The sequence below is a fragment of the Acanthochromis polyacanthus genome, chromosome 14, assembly GCF_021347895.1.
Source record: "Acanthochromis polyacanthus isolate Apoly-LR-REF ecotype Palm Island chromosome 14, KAUST_Apoly_ChrSc, whole genome shotgun sequence".
Lineage (NCBI taxonomy): Eukaryota > Metazoa > Chordata > Actinopteri > Pomacentridae > Acanthochromis > Acanthochromis polyacanthus.
In genome coordinates, this window is record NC_067126.1 from 32,595,732 (window position 1) to 32,610,061 (window position 14,330).

Here is a 14,330-nt window from a genome sequence, read left to right on the forward strand (position 1 = left end):
TTCCTCGCGACATTTTAGATAATTTAAATGTCACACAACATGCATGTGTCATTTTTTCCTTACAGCAAACACAAACTGCACACACACATACGATATATCTCCATGCAATGCAAACCCCCAACACTGCTGCAGGACACCAACATGACTGCACATGATGATTTTTTTTCCCTTTTCTTATTCCCCTCCCTCGAAAATCCACAGGATCACAAAACAACACGGGAAAGATAACTCCCGAGACTTAACCCTAATCTCCTCAAACAAGTTGAATCACTTCCCTGAAGAGCACACGGAGAGGCAGAAGAGAGAGAGAGAAGCCCGCACGATTCTTACCCCGATCTCGAAAATGCAGGCTTGTCCACACCAAAGTACGTCCCAGCTGAAGGGGAGATATTAACATCCACGTCCGGCCAGTAGCGGCAAAGAGGGAGGGAATGAGTTCTAGATGCAGCTCGAACTGAAGAAGAGGAGAAGGAGGCGGAGGCTTCCTGCGGTCGCCATTGCGGACGACTGAGTGAGTGAGCCGGGGAGGATTAGAGAGAACCGAGCGGCGGATCCACTCCCGGTGCTTTGACTCAGACAATGAAGGAGGCGCAGCACCTCCACCTTCAGCTGCAGGGACACCGAGGAGCAACAGCACCACCTAGTGGCGGCAGCAGGGACTGTAGGCATAGTTAAACTCTCGTGTTGTCCTGCGGGTCAAAATTGACTGAAATTGACTCAAAGTTTCCCTCAAAAGTTTTATCTTTTTAAATAAAAAAAAAAACAAATTTGACAGCGAAATTCACTGTATTTTGGTCGATTTTTTCTGAATGTTCTTAAGCATTTTTTAATTTGTTTTTTTCCACCAAAAAATGTTCAAAATTTTCCAAAAAATTTTTTGAAAATGTGGAAGTTTTCACTGTGAAAATATATATATTTTCCCCACATTTTTAAAACTTTAAAACAGGTCAATTTGACCCGAAGGACAACAGGAGGGTTAAATTTAGAAAATATAGGGGAAAAAAATATGTATTTTCACAGTGAAACTTCTGATGTTCACATTTTCGGGATTTTTTTTTAATTTTTTGGTGGAAATAAAGAAGTGTTAAATATGTTTTTTTAAGAACATTCACACACAAAAAAATCAACGAATCCAGCGAATTTCGCTAGCTTTACTGATATATATGTAATCACTTATTAGATATTTTTAGGATTTCTTTGGAAGATATTTCTTTGGAAGTATCTATCTATCTATCTATCTATCTATCTATCTATCTATCTATCTATCTATCTATCTATCTATCTATCTATCTATCTATCTATCTATCTATCTATCTATCTATCTATCTATCTATCTTGCTTCATTATTTTGCATTATGTTTAACCTTTAACCTCCCAGTTTCATCCAAACTGTCTTTGAGGTTGTCACAAAATCATCTTATTTCAAACTGTCTGACGATGTAATCAGGAGAAAATGACAAATATATCTTTTTAAAATTTTACATTAGCACTGGTTCTTTCATATGTGTATATTTAACATTGCACACATTCTCCCATAAGCAGAAAAATACCGAGACAGCACAGATTTTGTAGATGCAGAAGAAATTATATTGCATAGCGTTTTTAAAAGTACAAAGTGTTCATAATGCACAGGTTGAATATTTTGATGTTGCACCCGAGTTCAGCAGCTTTTAACCTGTGGATTGAGTCATTAAATGGAAGCAAGTTTATTCATACAGCGCAATTCAAACAACCTGATATAACCCAAGTGTTGATCCTACTATCAGGCAGACAAGATAAGATCAAGACTCCTTAAATGAATTTGCAAAACAAAGTCAACCATATGGCTAAAGTGAAATTATATTTTAGACAAAAAAGCCAATAAATCCAAAGATTCCCTTAAAGCAGCTCTTTGGCGACAGTGGGAAGAAAAAGTCCCCTTTAACAAGAAGATCAGGGAGGGTGGCCATCTGCCTTGATCAGTCGGGGTGTTGTAAGGAGGAGAGAGAAAAGGATAGCGGATAGAAATCAGACAAACAGCACATGAAAGAACTATGAACACTGGGGAGGTTGGGGAGGCCAATAACTGCAGATCAGACATGTGCAGCTCCAGATCCAGAGAAACCTGCAGAGAGAACAACACACAAAGAACAGGAGAGAGAAAACATAAAGTTAGTGACATGCGATAATGGCATACAAATGTGTGGAGAGAGAAAGGAAGGAGAGGAGAGGAGAGGTGCTCAGTGCATCATGGGACATGAAACAGCATAAGGCAAAAGCTATGCCAAGACTGAACACAGCATGATGCAAAAAAGAAAATGATGCAGTTAAAAATCTACTAAAGGAGTAAAGACTGGTAGAATTCAGAGAAAAGAGTGAAGGAAAATGTAAACTGCACTGGTCTAAAAATACATTAAAGAAGCAGGAAAAGAGAAGAGACAAGAGGAGAGAAAAATAATAAGAAGTTATTGTTGTGAAAAAAATATTAAGTAAGAGACATTAGGAGATGTATGTGAGAAAGAGCCTGACCAATAATAGAACTTGTGGATCAATAGCATTCTGATATCAATAACTGAGAACCATATAAACATAGCAACACATCTGTGACCTCCTCAGAGTCCAGAACTTCACAATCTAAGTGTAAAAAAAACCCAGACATTTTGTTTTTTTGCAATATAAAAATCTATATTTTTGTGTTGAGCCACTAAACTTGACATCCAATTACCTGAACATTTTCATAAATTCTATGTATTTTCAGATTGAAAATGTTTGATATTTTGTGTCTTGTTTGCCTCAGCTGGTTTTTACATGACATCATACCGGGTTATATTGACTCACTCACAAGTTATGTGTCATTATGTTGCAGTATGATTCGCCTTTAACATCCAATTTTTAAATCATAAATGTCAAAAATCGTCTTATTTTTAACTGTCTCACAATGTCAGTGTGTTTTGTTACACATGAACATGGCAGTTTAATTTATGTAATCATCTCAGGCACCATGGTGTAGTTTAAAACGCAAATGGGTATTTTTTTTCAGAGAGCATAAACAGTAGAAATCAGCGCATGCGAGGGAAGAAGCTAAACATTTATGGCAAGTTCTAACAGGAATGTATTAACAAAGGTCTGCACAGAGTGAAACAGATACTCTTTTATTTATATGAAGGAGTGGGAGTGGGTAGTGTCCCGCCCTGTGCTCCATCCTAGTTGTGTGTGAAGTGTGTGCGAGTGTGTGGTCTGTTCACTTGAAGCAGTAAAAATGATTTTAGCATCTATTTTATTACAGTAAATAAAGTGGCACTGATAGAAGGCAGAGGTCAGGGTTAACTATGTAACAGCTTCCACTGGAGTTGCCAGGGAAACTTTGTTTTTCTTATAGACAACTCTAAAAGAAAACTTGCTCTCTTTTTGCATTAAAAATAATAAAATAACACTGTGCATGGCCTCTGATGCCAGCAAAGACTCTGCACTTTACCTAGGATCCACTGGAGGGTGCTTTGGTTTGCTGTGAAGCATGAGTGACAGACAGCAGGATGCCAAACTCTGTGGGGCTGGAAAAGTTCAAACTCATGATCACATGTGAACAGCAGGACAGTGAAAAACTGTTCCATACAAACAGCAGTTGAAAATCAGTTTAGGCTGCATTCTCGTTACCAGGCAATGGAAGCTAAAGACATTAGCTTGCCGTGATCACGCTGATTTCCAGAAGACACACAGACTCAGTGTCCAAGAACAGGACTTCTCTGTCATGGCCAACAAGAGGGCTGTAATGTTACTCAACTTGTGGATTGTTCCGCATCATGGGGAAACTGATGGAACGTCTTAGCCTGAAGACTGATGTAGCTTTAAACCACACTGAACCAAGAGCACAAAAATAGGTTAATCCATGGATGGGTTTAAAACTTTCGAAAGAGAGGACCAGACTAGAGCACAGAAAGTCGTACATTAAAGCCCTGTTTTTGGCAAAATAAGCTGCACATTATAATAGCTACAATGTTTATTCTGTGTGATAAATGAACTTTAAAAACTACTTTTATTTAAAGTTTTAATATGAAAAAATATCACTAACTAGCTGCTGTTTGTAACTCTTTGGAGACATTGTTGCTTTTTGGTTGCTTATTGTCCCTTTGTCGCCATTCTGCATGTCTTTTGTAGCAGTTCTCCTTTTTGTATTTATATTTGTTGCAGTTTTTCATCATTTCATGGTAGTTTTGCTTCTTTTTGTGTTTATTTGTATCTTTGGGGAAATTTTGGTTCTTGTTTATCTCTTTGTTGTAATCTTTGCATGAACTATCTTTGCTTTTCATCTGTGTGGCCGTTGATCGTCCCTTTGTAGTCATTTTGCATCTCTTTTGTAGCAGTCATCCAATTTTGCATTTATTTTTATCTTCGTTTGTGGTGGTTTTGAATTTATTTCCGCACACTTCATGCATGGAGATCTGATCCAGAGGCCCTCCACTGATACCCAGCATGATTGTGGATACTAGAGGCACCAAAAAAAAGGCCAATCAGACTTCAGAGAGCCACTGGATTAATCAATCAATTTATAAACAGTCAATTGTTTCAATTATGTAATCATTGCTGAATGTTCTCTGTTGTATATTCCCCTCTTCTCCTCCTTTATTTTTATGACAGTTGGCCTGGGGTTAGCTTGGATCAGTGCCTCCACATCGCCCACTTCTCCATGTATGTAGTTGCATGCAGGGAGAGGGATAAAAGATAAGCATGGCTTTAGAAGACTAAAACAGGGATGTTTTTTTTCCGTGTCTCTGTTTCATGTCTGCTGCTCGCCCACCTTCTCACTGGCAGGAAGGGAAGTCTCCTACGCTTTAGCGGTGTGGGACTGAAGATTGTGAAATCACACTTGGTGTCTTGGCAGCTTCCGTGGTCCCTCTGGAGGCACTCTGCTGGAACTGAGGCAAAGAGGAACATTTCAGGGAGAGCGTGAAAATGAGAAAACCGTCCACAGACAATGCTGTTTTGGATTAGTTATGTAAGCGATCAAGATTTGATGCCACATTCTTAGTGATCACTTATCCAGTTATGCAATCGTGAATTAAATCATCAAGTCAGCTTCACGCTGATGGATCCAGGGTTACTTGTACACACTGAAAGATTACATTCTAAGACTGGCTACTGCTTATTTATAGGACAATACTTGATTTTTATTCAGCTCACTGTACTTTTATCTGACACAGTCAATCTCAGAGCTATTACATCTATTATTCACTGCCCGGCCCAAAAAAAAGTCACACATTCTAATATTTCATTGGACCACCTTTAGCTTTGAGAACAGCACACATTTGCTGTGGCATCGTTTCGATAAGCTTCTGCAATGTCACAGCATTTATTTCTGTCCAGAGTCGCATTCGTTTTCTGTCAAGATCTTACATTGATGATGGGAGAGTCGGACCACCGCACAAAGTCTTCTCCAGTACATCCCAAAAATTCTCAATGGGGCTGAGATCTGGACTCTGTGGAGACCAATCCATGTGAGAAAATGATGTCTCATGATCCCTGATCCACTCATTCACAATGTGAGCCCCATGAATCCTGACATTGTCATCTTGGAACATGATCATGCTATCAGGGAAGAAAAACTCCATTGATGTAAAGACCTGAATCATTCAGTGTATTCAGTGTATTTAGAAATCACAACGTACACAGCATACGCCACTTTCTACGCAAAGGTTGTGATTTACGCCACTTTATAGCCCTGTTTTGTGCGTACACAAGCATCAAGAATCAAGGTTGGTGCACCGGTGCACACATTCTCACGCCAAGTTTGTTTGTATAAATAACAACCTTTGCGTAGAAAGTGGCGTACGCCACTTTCTAGCCCTGTTTTGTGCATACGCAAGCTTTATAAGTGAGGCCCCTGGTCATTCAGTATATTCAGGTAGTCAGCTGACCTCATTCTTTGGAACATAACGTAGATGAACCCGACCAACCCCAGATCATAACCCTAACCCCCACAGGCTGGTAGGCACTAGACATGATGAGTGCATCATTTCATCCACCTCTCTTCTTACCCTGATGCCCCCATCACTTTGGAACAGGGTAAATCTGGACTCATCAGACCACATGACCAGCGATGTTCTACCTTGAAGATGATGGTTCATCACTATTCTTTCAGGTTTTAATAATGTGTTAGACAGTTTGTAACTTGATTTTAGTAGTTTCAGAAATCTCCGTAGTTGTTTTCTTTGCTTGATGCAGGCCAATAATTTGACTCTTCTGAGACAGATTAACATCCTTTCTACAACCACAGCATATGTCTTCCAACATGGTTGTTTAAGAAATGAGAAGCTCCTCACTGCATCAGCTAGGGTTAAATAAGTTGTTGCAGCTGAAATGTATTCATCACTGCAGTAATTATCCAATGGAAGGCTCTTATCTATTTGCTCAGTTAAATCCAGGTGGCAACTTTTTTTTTTTTTTTTTTGGCCAAGCAGTGTATATTAGCTGAAATTTATGAATAAATGAATGAACTCAGAATTCTCACCCTTGTCTTCTTCTGATTTGGGTACTTGGAGTGAAGTGTTCAAATGGAGCCACACTGTGACCAGATAAACTTGCTGGAGGGCAAAAACAAGCTGACCGACCCCTATGAATATAATATGATACACTGTTGGGTAAAGGTCTTACGGTGTTTTGAAATATCAACCAAATAAATCTAATCTTACACTGCATGCAGTCTCCCACCCACGGATACACGCATCTAAAAACACCTTTAACATTCTCAGCCACCTTCACAACAGAGTCTACATAAGCAGGTGGTTCCTGTCTATTTAATTTGAGCATATGTCTCAGCAGGTTCTAAATCAGACTGAATCATAATCACTTAAAATGACACTAAACATAAATAGAGTCAAACTGATTTTTGTGTACAGATGAATATATGTGGACGTAACACCGAGACCTTATCAGTTACAAAAAATAGGCAAGAGTGTGGAGCATTCTCTACATGCAGTAATGGAACTCCAATAAACCACATGGTGTGTTTCAGCAGCAGGGGTCTTAGTTTAGTATCAAATGAATGTCAGTCTTATGTTTGCAGTTTGGAGCTTCACTGTTTATGTCAGCGTTCCAAACAGATTTGCTAGACTTTTTCAAACTCTGTTGAGAAAACGGTCACAGCTCAAGTTTAACTAACAAGCTTTGATTTTCAGTCAATGTGCAAATTGATCGGTTCACAAGTTCAGCAGCTGTAATTCCTAATTTCACAGTCATTAGAGATTATAGTCCAGAGTACTTTTCTGGAAATTTTTCTTTCATGTCTTATAAGGCAAATGTCAAATATCATTACTGACTTGTTTTGTCAAACTACTATTTCTAGAGCGAAAATATACTTAGCTGTTGGAATTGAATGCTTTATTCTTAGAATATGATTTCACGAAGCACCTATTAAAGTATATACAGAATATTCTACAAACATTTGTTGCATTAAACTTGAGAAATTGAAAAGGAAAATCCAGTCCAGCGGTCTATTCACACCTAATCTCCATCTGAAACACATTTTTTAACAATCCTGGGCAATATCCATCCCCGAAGGACTATTCACCTTTAGAAGGGATGGAGGATGGAAATGAGATTCGGTTTCTATTTCAGTCTCTGCAGCAGCAGCAGCGTCTACTGCCCTGTCACTGTCTCCCACCATCTTTGAATACCAGGTCATTAGAGTCAGAGCTATACTTTCACGTTCCTCCAACTCCTCCACTTCCAGTCAGTCTGGATGCACACACACACACACACACACACACACGCACACACACACACACACACACACACACACACACACACACACACACACACACACACACACACACACACACACACACACACACAGCTGTGTGTAGCGTAGTCCACTAACTGCAGTCTTTTTGCTTGAAGTAATGCTGCCTGCTTTAACTTCACAAAATGCCTCAGTTGCTTCTATTTTATTATAATTTTGGCTTTGATGAATGGAAAGTCAGGGATGGTATTGTGAATTCGTGAGACACACTGTATGCACATAAATGAACTTAATTCACGTCTTTACATCATGAATCAACATAAATCAGCAACATTTGTGCTTATTTTTGCACTGGTTGAATTGCATCCTTGATTAGTCTTCAATGATCTTTGACTGAAGAGGGCCCTGACAGTTTCTATAAGGCAAAATAAGAGAGGAGAAGAGAGAATGTAAAAGTCATACATGACACCAACATATCGAAATACTTGGATCCAAACTATCTTCTAGTATCAGTTTGTAGCCTATTGATTTCAGTCACTTGCTTCTTTTCTTGACATTCTCGAATCGTGATTTTTGTCAGCAGGCACAAAAATCATGCACATCTTGAGAAAACATATTGTTTGATAGAACGGGGGTGAAAATGTGAAAGTATTGTTGAGAAGTAGGGAGTTGTTACAACCGATCAAGCAGATGGAGGAAGAGAATCTGTTTTTTGGCAGAAAGCGACAATCCGAGGCTCAGGAATTATTAGGTTTCCTGCTCCACATATAAGCATCATGGAGCTCCTGCCGAGGCCTCCACCTCCACAAGACAAGGAAACCAGCAGGGGGGAGCCTCATCACATGCTCTATTTAAAGAGGAAGAAGAAAACAGGGAACGGGTGAAGACGAACTGCTCTCCCTACTGCCACTGAATGTGTAAAGGCAGCAGGATTACACTGATTTTATTACTGCTACATTCCTGTTTGAATTTATTAGGCTAGAAATAATTTCCACCATGGGAAGAGATTTTGTGCCCGACGGTGTCCACATGCTCATTATCGGCTTAGTCCGATTTAAGTACCATATTTGGTAATGTTTACACCAAACTATTTTTAATCTTTGATCTTATATTTTATCCGTATCTCATCAGTGGAGCTTCGTTATGTTCCTGTGTGTGTTTGTTCTGTGTTTATGTTAACCTAAAAACAGATCACTTTGGGAGCATTTTGTCTCGTGTCATTTCTAGGAACACATAAAATCCTTCAGCTGTCGTATAAATCCATGCAATTAGTATTTAAATTCATAACTTGAGCTGACTGCACAGCAGCGACAGATGGTATAGATTTGGAGTTCTGGAGTCGCTGAGAACAATTTCACCGCTGTTCATCCGAGGCATTTTACATGAAATTGTGTTATAAAAGCTGCTTAAAACTAGAAAAAATAATGGGTAGGTTTGGTAAAATTTCTCCTAGGCAATATTAGTGATCAGATTAAATTGGGGACATATCAGAAAAAGCACAAAGAAAGCAGGAAGACACCGCTGATGACCACAGCTGATCAACATGTTCTTCTGCTTTGATGTGAGTAAACCGATCACTCCAGGGACCGGTGCCTTTCTAACATTTAGTTTACATAATAATGTAATACGGTGCTGCACGTTAGTGTTCATCTGAACATGAAAAACACAATTTAACACATTAGGAGTCATTCATAATTGCAGGTGCACTTTACAGTCAGACTAGTCAGCACAATATATGTGAGAGTTTTATTAAACAACCCTCAAAGTCAAACTACTCTGCCTGGCCAAAAAAAATGTCGCCACTTGGATTTGACTAAACAAAAAGGTAAGAGCCTTCCATTGAATAATTACTGCAGTGGTGAATATATTTAACCCTAGCTGATGCAGTGAGGAGCTTCTCATTTCTTAAACAACCATGCTGGAAAACATATGTTGTGGTTGTAGAAAGGACGTTAATCTGTCTCAGAAGGGTCAAATTATTAGCCTGCATCAAGCAAAGCAAACAACAAGGAGATTTCTGAAACTACTAAAATCAGGTTACGAACCATGCAGTGCATTAATAAAACCTGGAAGGATTGTGGGGAACCATCATCTCTGAGGAACAAATGTGGCCTGATGAGTCCAGATTTACCCTGTTCCAAAGTGATGGGCGCATCAGGGTAAGAAGAGAGGTGGATGAAGTGATGAACTCATCATGTCTAGTGCCTACAAACCTGTGGGGGTTAGGGTTATGATCTGGGGTTGGTCAGGTTCAGCAACGTTATGTTCCCAAAGAATGAGGTCCTGAATGACCAGGTCTTTCCATCAATGGAGTTTTTCTTCTCTGACGGCATGAGAATGTTCCTAGACGATGATGTCAGGATTCATGAGGCTCACATTGAGAATGAGTGGATCAGGGAGCATGAGACATCATTTTCACACATGGATTGACCTCCACACAGTCCAGACGACCTGAGGCTCACTGAGAATCTTTGGGATGTACTAGAGAAGACTTTGTGCAGTGGTCCGACTCTCCCATCATTAATATAAAATCTTGGTGGAAAATGAGTGCATCTCTGGACAGAAATAAATGCTGTGACATTGCAGAAGCTTATTGAAATGATGCCACAGCGAATGAGTGTCATACTCAAAGCTAAAGGCAGTCCAACAAAATATTACAGTGTTACATTTTTTTTTTGGCCAGACAATGTATTTTGGTTCTTTCTTTTTCATTGTTGTTTAGATTATGAGGGAACACAGTAACATTACACCATAGAGTATGACTCAGAATGCAGTTGCATGCTTTTCTGTTATAATGCATTATATTGTATAAGTTTGCTGTTCCTTGCATAAGGTGTGATTTAATCAAGATACTGAGCAAAGGATGCCATTTTTTCAATGATGGTTTGTGAAATGTTTAGAATTCCTAAAAGGACAGTTCAAATGAAATAACAAAAAAGCACATTCTGATCACATTTCAATTCTAAGGCTCGTCTTATAAACAATTCTTAAGCTCGCAAACACACGTGCCTGTCCATGTACGGCATATTTGTGATTTGGTTCAAATCACGCTGTAATGCCTGCTGCTGATAATGGCAGCTGAGATTATGACACAAAAAATCCATGTATTCAGTGGAGGAATCTTTCATTCTTTGCACAGATCTCCCCCCTACACACACACATGCACTCCTCGGTTACAGCGGCAAATTAGACTGTGAAATTGACAACTCATGTGTTGCCATCTGGTTGCCATGACACCTAGTTATTAGGCCTTCTGACAGTCCTAGCTCTGCTTGTTTGTTCCATCTTCCCCCTCCTGCACATCAACATTGTTTCCAGTACAAAAAGGCATGAAGCATCAGAGGGGGGTTGAGAGTGTGGGTTGGTAACGGTTCTGGTCTTTTCAGCAGCGGTGACTTCCTGCTAAGGTACAGCACAGGCAATATGTGATCTTTCACAAGCACATCCAGAGGTCCAAACACCTAGAAAAGCAAAACAGACAGGCACAGGGTGATATCTTAAATGTGACAACAGGATTACACAGACTACGCAGTGGTGTGTCATTACTCAGTCAGAAAGAAAACATTACCTCTAAATACATAAATTCTTTTTATATCACACTCTATTGATTTCCTCAATTCCTCTGTGCTGCAAAGGCACAAAAACCTCATTTCCACACATTTCAGCTCCCGTCTGGGCCACATTGAGACTTTAATGCTCCACTGATCAATGAGAGGATTAAAGCAATTTAAAGCCTCCTTTGTTTGGTCTGTGCATTGGAATCTCCTTCATCCTCCAAACTGCTGAGCCAGCAGGGTGTTCCTCTACTCCAGAATAACAGCCTCTTGAACTTGTGTGCCCCGGAGTCAAAGAGGAGAGGGCAGACACAGCCTATTTGTCATGGACTGCTACTGTATGCCAGGACTGTGCTGCAGTAAAGGGGGAGATGCGGATGGTGTTGGTGGTGGCGTGACGCATGCAACTCCCCCTCCTCTTTCCTCTTGACATTTGACATACTGATGTAGAGGATCTCAGCTGGAACAAACACGGTGCGCTGTGCCACAGCTGCAATGTCTGTGCCTCTGAGCTGCTGGCTTCCAGAGCTGAGAGCAGGTAACAGTGAGTCAGTGCCTATTTAATTCATACACCTACACCGTGGAACTCAGGGGGTTGTTTTCAAGCTGATTTTATTTTTATTTTCCAGTCTGTTCCCCGTCGAGAATTCTGCACCTCATGATTCCTGGAAAGTCATTCTTGCTCTGCAAGGACTCGGGTAAAAAAAATGAAGCTGCACAACAACTATTAAGCTGATTCCTGTAATATATTCTCATTAAAACCTCCTCCACCGGACAACAAGGATATTGTGGCTCGTTTGACTGTACGTTAGCACAAACACAAATGATACTGCTGAAGAGTGAGTGATGCCAGAGGGATTCTGGTTCCTAATGAACCCCGCTGAGACCTCTCACCATTAGGTCCTCCAGCCCTCGGCCCCATCTCATCAGGGTGGATAAAGCACCTCAGCTAGTGAAACAGCACAAACAGACCACACAGACTTACTCTTTACTGGCTTCCTTACATCAGGGGGCTGAAGGTGGATGTTGACAAGCGTCTCAGAGGAGAGAAGCTGGCACACACTTGCTCCAGCTCTATTAACTAGATTTTCCCTCTCTGCCACTTCCACTCTGTGTCAGCGAATCAAAACAATCTCTAAACCTGGTTATAAGTCTGGCTAAGTAGAAAAGGAGCTAAAACAAAGTGGAGTTTGGTCCTTTTTAATATAATCTCCTGAAACTGTTTTATCTTCAAATTCATTTTTTGGGTTTGTTGCCCTTTGATACAAAGGATTAACCTGATTTTGTGTGTGGTGACCCTTTTAAATATTTGATTTGAGACTGCACATGACCACAATCTGACTGTGAAGAGGATGTCTGATGGAGAAAGAATTCACAGAAATACTAACACGGTAACCATTTACCAGAGGAAAGTAAGCAACTCCACATACAAAGTAAGAATGCCTGACTGTTGAAGCACCCTTGTCTGTAATTCCATTATTTTGAACTGAATTCGTTTGCGATTATCTATGCATTTTTTCCCTCTCCTAGTCTCTTTGCCATTCATTTGTGTATTGAGGCTTTATCTGCAGAGCTGGGCACTTCTTAGTTACAGAAAATGAGTCTCCTTGGCCAAACTACAGTCCAAATGCCGGGCACAGCATCGCAGATGAAGCACAAACACATAATGCTATACCCAAAACTGCAACATCGTTTAAAAACATACCTCCAGTTTGCTTTTCTAGGCAGAACAGAAAGACACAATATATGGTCACAACACAGGATGATATAGCTCGAAGCAGATAGAAGCAGTTATAGAAACTGACGAAACCGCACAACTGTCAGAAAGCAAAGTTAAGTGGCAATACTGTGTCAAAGTTGTCCTATTCCCTCTGCAAACCGACCTCTGTTCATCTGGCCTTTGCACTAAAATTTAGTTTATTCAGAGAGTGAATGTAAGGTCATGCTTGTGTGCAGCAAAGGTTCCCTCCATGTCGGGCTGCTCTTCATAAAGATGGCAAACTGGTGTCACACCACTGTCTTTGTGCACTTTTCAAACTGTAGTTGACACATTTTTAGATTTAGCAGGACTACATTTCCAAACATCTCCTCATCAGTGATTTCCATTGAATGACCATGGATCCACATTGTGACAAAGAGGAATAAGATGCCAGAACTCACCTGAGAATAATCAGATTTTTCTAACTAGCAAACTAATCTAGTATTAGCCCGTGCACCAGCGGGATCGAATAAAGGGAAGAGGTAATGCTTGTAGCAAACTTGGCTGAATTTTAATGGTGATAATTTTTAAAAATGCAAATAAATACACTATCAATCAGAAGTCTGGACACACCTTCCCACTCAACGGTTTTTATTTAATTATTTTCTACATTGTAGATTAATACTGAAGCCATCAAAACTATAAAGAATACATTATGGAATTATGCTGTAAGCAAAACAATGTTAATCTTCAGTATTGATCTACAATGTGGAAAATGATACAAATGAATCAAAAAGCATTGAATGAGAAGGTGTGTCCTAGGGCAGGACCCGAATATCCGAATATTCGTTCGCTACGGCGGTATCCGGATAATAATTTTGGTATCCGAATAATTGCCGGGCGGAATGAATATGCGGCGTTACTGTCTTCCCTCCGCTTTCGGCCCACATCGGCTCATCCCGTCCATACACACATATGTCTATGTGATCACCCCCCCCCCACACACACACACACACACACACACACCCCTGGATTTTACAGGGCGGAACGAATATTCGGATATTCGTCTTTAATAGGGCCCGAATATTCGGAGGCCAGAAACCACTATTCGGGCCAGCCCTAGTGTGTCCAAATTTTTGCCTGGTAGCATGTATGCCTACAAATATCTGACCCCACGCCAACACCGTTCTACTCACTGTTTACATCTTGAAAAGCCCAAACATTATTGGCACTGTAGGTCCAAAAGCACAAGACAGTGGAGCAGTTTTGTCCCATAGTGATGCTGAAAGCCAGGTGTGGAGGCGCAAAAGACGTGGTCAACACCTGTAAGAGTGTAAGGCTGGATTGGATTTTAAAACAATGT

The 14,330-nt window shown here is 40.3% G+C and overlaps 1 protein-coding gene across 4 annotated transcripts in view; it reads right to left on the reverse strand.

The window, feature by feature from the left end:
• LOC110948981 (FERM, RhoGEF (ARHGEF) and pleckstrin domain protein 1 (chondrocyte-derived)) overlaps nucleotides 1-592 on the reverse strand; it is a 61,783-nt gene extending 61,191 nt beyond the window's left edge. For 2 of the 4 annotated variants that reach the window (XR_007946343.1, XM_051958659.1), the window contains exon 1: nucleotides 331-592. The gene's annotated coding sequence lies outside the window, so the exon portion shown is untranslated. The remainder of the gene's footprint in view (nucleotides 1-330) is intronic. The other 2 variants (XM_022190773.2, XM_022190772.2) reach the window with 1 other exon arrangement.
• Between the last annotated feature and the right edge of the window lie 13,738 nt (nucleotides 593-14,330).